Consider the following 9,257-nt stretch of genomic DNA (forward strand, 5'->3'; position numbering starts at 1 on the left):
ATTAACAAAACTCTGACTGGTTTTTACCATGTCTGAATTCAGAAAGTAAAAATAATAATAAATCTAAAGTAATAATAATAATCTAATATATATATATATATATATATATATATATATATATATATATATATATATATATATATATATATATATATATATATATATATATATATATATTAGATTATTATAAATACAAATAGTCTCTATTTGAAAATAAATTATGGGTGTAACCACAGAAAGGCTGGTATATGGGAGGCCCAAGCACCACTACTGATACACAAACTACAGTTTGAGAACTGTTAGGCAAATGTATTATGTGAGACTGTATTTTATTTTATTTTCCCGTGTGTGTGTGTGTGTGTGCGGATGTGTGTGTGTTTGTGCTTTCTTTATATATGTACACTTTCTTTTTTGTTATCGGTTTTTTATCTGTACAATTCTGTTTGTTTGTTTTTTTGTTTGTTTTGTTTTGTTCTGTTTTGTTAAAAGAATAATAAAAAAAATAAAAATAAAAAAAATAAAAAATTAGTCCACTGAGTTTTTGTTAAGTCAGCTTTGCCTTGTTGGATCCAACAGCATAATGTTAGACAGTTCCATTCATCTGTTTTTCTCAATGTAGGTTTTTCCATTAGTGTTATTTTTTATTGCATTATTTAGTTTTTGCACAATTCTAGATGTAATGGAAACACAACTACAGATCTAACTATAGTTAAAGAGACTCTGTCATCCTATTTCTAGTTTTCTGAGCTTTCTACAGAGTTATTGTGTTGAATACTCATCAGTCATGGGTGGTGCCGTTTTTATCACCTAAACAAATGTTTGAGTATTCCAGCACTCTCTACGTTGTTTCCATGGCAACGGAAACAATTGGTTTTAGAGAGTTTTTTTCTAATTCGAAATTTTAGTGACCTCCCGGAGGAGGGACTCAGTGATTGGTCCTCTTCTCGAGGTTGTGCACATCCATGAGAAGAAAGCCACGCCCACATTCCCTGCTCAGTGTAACTCCTCCTAGCAGTTGACCAATCAGACGCAGCCTGTGTAGGACTTAGGGCGGAGCTTTCTTTGTTTGCTTGTTTCTGGCTGATCTGACAGGATCAATACTAAATGAATGAAGGGGGTTGTGGAAAATGCTTGATTATTTCTTGCCCTTCTGGACTTGCCATTATTGTCATTGATGAAAACGTTTTGGGAACCACCGTTTTAACCTAAGAGAAGTCTTACAGAACACATATTCCTACAGAGCTGGACACGGAAGAGAAATGTTCCACGGTGGAAAGACGTGCGTGCCGAAGCCTGGAGTGCACGGACTCAGTCTAACCCATGCTCACATGGACCTCCTCTTTCAAACTGCATAACCCATATCATTAAACTTTAACCATTACATGCATCATTTAATAAGAATGCAACTTGTGTGTAACTGAGAAGTAAATGGACTGTGTTTATGTGCTGTTTTTGTACTCCTGTTGATGTTTCTACGACTGTATGAACCTTTACATGCAGCGAGATATGCTTGTTGTTTCCATTCACACAGTGATGGATGGATCGGAGGCAATGTGGGCTTTCAGGTGGAACTCAGTGTTTCAGCCACAGGTGCTTCGTCTGAATTTAGTCCATTACATGTTGTGCTGTAAAATCTGCAGGGGGGGGGTTTACAGTTTTCTGAGGAAGGTGTTGGTGGAGGAAGACCCTGACGGTGACAGCGAGGCAGAGCAGGGTGCATCGTGTTGGTATTTTAATCAGCTCTGCCAAGCTGACGGCGTCTGGGGTCATCTGATTACTTTAAGTTACTGCGATTACAAAGGATGCTTTCATGTTTTCTCAGCTGACACTTAACTGCCGGCAATTATCGAGACCTTTCTGTGTTTTAAAAGCTCGTAAATTCACCGACATGAGCGGCTGGAAGAGTGTTCTGAGCTCAGAGAGGAAAAATGTTGATGAACTTCTTATATCTTTTACATTAATGAAGGCGAGATGTTGGCTTACAAACGCTTTAAATAGCGTGGAATTACTATCCGTGATTTTGTTTTGCCTTCAGTTTTCGTCACAACAGCAGCTTGTGGAGCTGAAGGACGGATAGAGGAGTGGAAACCAGACCAGAACAAAGACCTTACAAAGAGAAAGGAAGTGGACAATGACAGAACATCTTCCCAGATCCTCCGTAAAGGATCAGAAGCTTCCCATAGTTTTACATGCGAACGTTGAGCCGAACATCTGACACGATGTCTTAAACACCTTCCCACCAGCACGAGTTAAATCAGACAGGAAGAGGAGAAGAAAAGATGGAGGCTTCTGTGTGTTTCCTGGGGTTTGTCGTGTGGTCCAGTGTTAATCTAATCCCCAACCGCTCTGTGACACAATAAAGGTTGATAACACCTGCCGAATTAAACATGGACCCTAACAGACAGGAGATTTTACCTCATGATACAAGGAAGAAAGGTTTCATGAAGCTGAGCGATACTACGGACATATACGGTTTCTTACTTCCAGATTAGACGGCAGTAATTCCTGATTATTGATCTGAAAAGTCTCCATCTGGTCCGAAATGCAGCTGTGAGGGTTCTGATGGGAACCAGATCACGTCTCCAGTTTTATCTTCTTTTCATCTGTGTCATAATGGTGGGAGGTGTGGACCCAAAAGCAGGAGAAGGGAGCCAGAGTTGCAGAACTAAGAGGGTTTTAATCCAGGAAACGATGGAAGGCAGAACTAACACGAGGAACTAAACTAAAACAGGGAAAACTGATCTAACGCGGGGAATTAACACATGGAGTTAACACAATGATCCAACCACTAGGAACAGAAACCATGCTGTATGTACACACACAAACATAACAAGACCCCGGTGGAATGACTCAACTAATGAGACCAGGTGAGCTGATAAACTGGAAAGCAAAACAGGAAACTAGACGATAGGAAACCAGGAAAACTACAAACTAAAACAGGAAACCAGAACTAAGATACAAAACCAGAAACCAAGACCAAAACCACAGGACACATGACATGACAACCGGCTTCCTGGTAAATCCAGAATAGAATTTGAAGTTCTTCTCCTCACATAAGCTTCGGTTTTTAAGATCTTGGGGTTAGAAGCGTTCTGATTGGACACGGGTCCACGTCTACTGGAAGAAAAGTCCAGTTCCTGGTTCTCTGTTTTTCGGCTACAACATGGACGACCTCCTAAGTACCACTTTTACTTTTTTATGGTTTCAAAGCAGCAGCTCGACGCGAGCATACGGCTTCACTTCCTTCTCTTCAGCCGGAGTACGGGAGAAGGGAATATGTGTCCATCAGCGTGGAATACGTGCATCATCATGGCAGGACAAGTGACTGAGCATGTGCAGTATGACCAGAATTCATTTAAAGCAGAGTAAACATGTGCATGATCGAGGAATTATTTACTTTGGATATAAAATCTGGATAAATTTGGATTTGATTTTAATTTAGAATGGTCAGAATTAATGTTTAGCACTGTGGCCTCACATCAAGAAGGTCGCTGGTTCGATCCTTGGCTGGAGCGAGGTTTGGACAGTGGCCTTTCTGTGTGGAGTTTGCATGTTCTCCCCGTGTATGTGTGGTTTTCTCCAGGCACTCCGGCTTCCTCCCGCTGTCCAAAGACATGCATGTTAGGTTAACTGGCTACTCTAAAATTGCCCCTTGGAGAGAGTTTGAATGGTTGTTTGTATGTTTGTGTTGGCCCTGTGATGGACTGGCAAGCTGTCCAGGGTGTACCCTGCCTTTCGCCCAAAGACTGCTGGGATAGGCTCCAGCTTCCCTGCGACCCTTCATTGGATTAAGCCATTGTTTCTCAAATGATGGTACGTGTACTCCTGGGGGTACTTCAAGGCATTCCAGGGGATACGTGAAATTTTTTTGGAAACCTTTTTATGTTTTCTTTAAAACATCCTTAAATAAAATAAAATCATATAAAATTATATAAACATTTAATATATTTTAATAAACGTAAGAGTACATTCATAAACTGAATTCACATTTAGACTTACACCGTTTTATTCCTCCCAAAATCCCACATTCAGACTTGAATTGAACCCCACCCGCTACAAGCCGACTCGTATCCATCAGTCACTGTTGCCTTGACAACGCAAATGATGGAGTCCTGGTTGAAGTTTAGTAGTGATGTGCAAAACCTTTGCCATTGTTTAGCATGGTTAAAGTTTAATAAACCCGGCACAAATGACAAAGTGCTGTTTTTCATGTTTCTTTTAACCAAAAGTACTTTGCAGTGGTGGGGGTACTTGGCTGAAAATTTTTTTACAAGGAGTACTGTGTTGCTAAAAGGTTGAGAACCGCTGGATTAAGCGGTTAGGATAACGAATGAATGAATGAATGAATGGTCAGAATTAGATGTTTACAAGATTGTTTTTAATTTTTAGGATTTAATTTTAATTTTTTATGATAAAATGTGGCAAATGTGGCTATTTGAAGTTCTTTCTGATGAAGCTCCATCTGGAGATCCAACAGGTTTTCCTTCCTGGTTTTGGTCTGATTGAAGGTTTTTACCCCCCCCGATTCTGGTTATGAAAACCAGTTTTATGGAAAATGAGGATCTGAGAGATGAGGGTAAAGGGGCCGAGGGATTCCAGGTTCCAGAGACGGGGTCAGGAGGGAGGCAAGACGTCAGGAAACTGACATAGCAGAGGAGGTACATAGCCAGGACGATGGGCAAGGCTCGGGGTTCCAACAAACTAGGTGACGGTCTGTGTGCATATCGGACAGGCTAGAGGAAGGCAGAGCAAGAAGGTAATCCAGGTGGGTTGGCAGCTAGAGACGATTTACTGAATGCTGGACTACAACAACAGATAGATCTGCTGATAATGCTGACAGAGGGGAAGAGGCTGGAGAGTGTTTAAGTCGGGCTGAGATGTGACAACATGGCCAGAAGACCAGGTGGACTGAATCAGACCGATGAGCACAGCGAACATGGTGGAGGCAATGAATGCGACAGGACCCCGCCTGGGAAGCCGACCCTCTTCTGGTTTCACTCTGGTTCTTTGTGCTGAGACACTTTGGTGACCTGAGGACAGGTTTGTAGTGGGAGGTTAGCGGCTGGTATCACACACTGTGTACGTTTTGCCAAATCCGTTTTTTATTAGATAAGTTAGTTAGGGTTTTGTTGCTTTGCTTTCCAGTGAAACTTTTGAGTTATAGGCCTCGTTTTGTAACATTAACTTCATTGATCGGCCACAGCCTCATGCTCCTTCCTTCCCCACAGGTTGGTCTTACATCTTTGCAACTTGTGTCATAAAATAAATCTGCAATTTCCTCCTCTGTGTTGTGTCTCCAGTCTGTGGTTGGTTTGGGTGCTGTGACAGTCCCGATGAGAGGGAGGCAGAGATGGCCTGTGTTGTCTGTGTCTCGGAGCAAGTTTAGCCGGTCAGATGAGATGAGACTAATTTCTCAGAGCGGGGCAGGATTTGTGCGTCCAGCTCTGCTGGCAGAACGAGCATGCAGCTGGTACGGCAGACGCTGGTGAAGGGTGCGGCGGCTCGTCTGGATAACACGTTCTGGCTTCATCTCAGCTGCTCTGCTCAGATTCCCGGGACGCCTCAGTACACATGACACAACTCAACTCTACTTCTACACACTCACTTAAAAAAGGGTTCAGTTCTCAGTTAGTGATGGTCAGAACCACCGTGATGAACCTAATACAGTAAACATTTAGTCTGCCGTTGGGTTTTAAGAAGTTACAGTCCATTCAGGTGTTTATGTCAGAGAGGCAGTTTGGAATGGTGAAGAGGATGATGGTAACAGTGAAAATAGAGTCTCCTCCTGAGCCATCTTCCCTTCACTGCTGAACAAGACGCCTCAATACCAACCTGCACTGCAGGATCTCCTTCCCGACCCAGAGAGGACGCCAGTTTTCCATCTGGGCATCGTGGTAGGTACGACACTGCTGTTTCCCAGGAGCTCGACACATTTTCTTTGCAGTACTGATAGTAGTTTGTCCATTTTATGAAGTAAAACTCTGTTAATGCTGGTTTTTGCTGGGCTGGTGTGTTGTTGAATAAACACTGAAATCATGAACCGTCTTCACAGCTCTGAGCTCACAGCATTCTCTTATTGTAAACAGTTTCTCTGGAGCAGTAGATCAGGTTAGGGTAGTTATCAACCCAAGTTTTCCAGGCATTTCTATCCCATCCAGGAAGTTTACAATCCAGCCACAACATGTAGTGTTTATTCAGACCGTCTAATGAATCACAAATGTGTTATTCAAGATAACACCATTAATTATCTTTAAAGAAAAAAAAAAAGATTATTGCTGCTATGTTGCAAACAGAACTCTATTTTGATCTGGAAATGATGAAGAAGCCACTTCTGGTCAACCTTTCCACCAATCAGAGAGCTTAAATTGATGTTAATATCCAATCAAGAGCCGCCAGAGATCAACAAGTGAGCAGAAAAGCAGCAAAATAATGATCCTCTATGGCTGGAATAAAGCCAAGAAGATGTTTCTGATGCAGCTGAGGTGGAGGTGCTTCAGTGAGGATGGCAGGTAAATAGTAGCAGAAACAACTTTTAATGAGGAAAATGTGTAAATATGTAAATAGATTCTGTTAAGTATTTGTTTCAATGCAAATATTTTTCCTCCTGAAAGACGTGAGAGAATGATGTGCAGCTGAGAAAAGACTGTGCTGATCTGTGTGTTGTTTCTGTAAAGTTCTGTAAATTCTGTTTTCACGGTTTGGTTGTTTTATCTACTGATGCGTTCATTTAACGTCATTTAGACCTCCTAATCTGACATCTGAGGCTGTAAACATCATGTCTGCACGCTGACTGGGATTAAAATGGTTCAGTTCAGCATTTCTTTTTATTAAAAAAAATAACAAGCAGACCAAAAATGGCAGAAGGTTTCTTGGAGTTTTAAGGGTTAAACTATCACACATAAACACAAACAATCCTTACAAACAGCCTCAGGTGATATTTATTTCTCTCTAATTTGACACAGCATCAGATTTTAGTTTAAAACAAACTCATCCTGTTGACATGAGCCTTCAGAGGTGCCTCCTCAGTAAGCACATGTAATATAGTTATCCTGTGTCAAGGGTTGAAATGTTTATTATTAACAGACCAAATGTGTTTGGTTGTGTATGGATCATTTCATTTCTGCCGTTTGAGGCCCCGAACCAGAGCAGGCGGAACCACACCCCCTCCGATCAGAGCATGACATGTGCAGCCAGCAGGCATGACCGAAAACAGTGGTTTCAAACCCCAACGAGGAAGATCTGGAGCTGAAGCAACACTTTCATTACGCCTCCCAATATAAACCAGTTGGATGAGCTCAGTCATCGTTGTGGTTGGCCTGATTAAACTCTGCAGTTAAGCTGCGGCTCGTTTAGAAAGAGTCTGTAAATATCATTCAAAGTTAATAAGAGCACTAATTCTAGCTTAAAAGTAGCTCAATAAATCTCTGAGGAAGTTACAATTCCTCAATCTATATATCAACTCAGCGATCTTTGATTTAAACGGAACATCTGGATCAACCATGGATCCAGTAAATAACATTTGAGACTCTAAATGTCTACAAACGTATCCCTTCTGTTTTCATTTCCATTTTAAAGTTCAACATCCTGAATGGGCCTCAGTCTGCTTCTTTCTTCCTCATCTTCCTCATCGGACTGATGAAGAAAAGGAGGTTGTTCTGATGGGATTATGTTACTGGTTTTGACTTATCAGTCAATGGATCCTGAACACAGCCTGATTCTACTGGTTTGGTGTCAGAACTTGTGATAACACTGAATCAGAATCGTATTGGATTGGGATCAGTTTAATATAAAACTCCTCTCTCTCCCAACCTGCATCCTAACTGGGTGGATGTTCATCTACGGCTCTCAGAGTCCTGGAAGTTTGAGGATCCTGTTCCATATCTCAGCTGTTCCTTGGATTGATCTTTTCAGGACTGAAATGAATTTTCTCCACAGGTACCACTGTTGCTTTCGTCTTCCAAGGCTCCTCCTAGTCTTCTTTGAGACCTTCTCCAGTTTCTCCAGTTCCGTTTTCCTGATATTTCCATCATTGGGGATGGATATATCGACCACTACAGCTTTCTGCTCCTGCTTATCCATGATCCCCATGACCAGCTGGTTGGCCACCATCATTTTGTAGGTCTGTATTGGAAGTCTTACAGGATCTTCGCCCTTTCCTTCTCCACCACCTTGGCAGGTGTCTCCCGTTGAGACTTAGGGGTCTGTAGTCCATATTCTGCACATACTAGAGCAGACCTGGAATCTTTGGTGGGGTAGATCTGGTTCTCTGATAATGTGCTGCCATGATTGAAACCTTGGTGCTGTCTTTGAGCCCAGCCGTTGGTAGGATTTGTTCATATCAGCCTCTTCAGTGATTGGTCGGTGGTATCCCATGCAGGGCCTTTTCCTCCCATTATAGTTCCCCCATTTCGTTCTGCTCCAGGTACCAGGGCCTGACACATTCACCGAATGCTTTGTTTCTTGAGACCATCTTCCTGGTGTGTCCATGTAGCCTGGATGTTTCATCTTGGACAGTGTCCCTGGTGATCATTTGTCCTCTGCTTCCCGCTTAGCGCCTAGCGTCTATCCTCTGGACACTGGATTTGGAGTGGAACCCTCCATGCATGGTTAACAGCTTCCATATTTTAACATTCTGCCAGCGCTGTTTTAACTGTTAGGTGTGGTTTTGGTCTGGGGATGTCCAAATGTAGGGTACACTTCTTTAGATGCGGGTGCAGGTAATATGTTGTGGATTAAATACTTAGGTCAGAGGAGAATGGACAGACTGGTTGGAGATGATAGAAAGGCAACAGGAAGTCAAATAAACACTGGTTTTGAACCAAGATATGCAGAAAAACACAGTGTAGCATCCCCCCCCCCCTTTTTTTTTTTTGTGTCTTGTCCAACATTTAAGCAGGCAAAAGGATTATCTGGATGCTGTGTTCTGCTGGGCAAATTTACTTAGCCAAGGGAAACATCATAGATATAATGCTCCCACTGATATACTGGATTCTTATTTTATTTTCTATTTATTTTGCATAATTGTTTGTATAACAATGTTTGTACTGCTGGACCAGACTGGAGAGAACAGAAGAGCGACAGAAAGAGAATAGAAAAGAATAGAAAACAGAAATGTTAGTGTAGCATCTTCTGATGGAAACTTCCAGCAGGATGATGCACCATGTCACAAAGCTCACATCTTCTCCACCATGATGATGAGTTCACTGTCCTCCAACGGCTCCACAGTCACCAGATCTACATCCAGCAGAGCAGCTTTG

Source organism: Telmatherina bonti (genome assembly GCF_933228915.1).
Source record: "Telmatherina bonti genome assembly, chromosome: 11".
Taxonomy (NCBI): Eukaryota; Metazoa; Chordata; class Actinopteri; order Atheriniformes; family Telmatherinidae; genus Telmatherina; species Telmatherina bonti.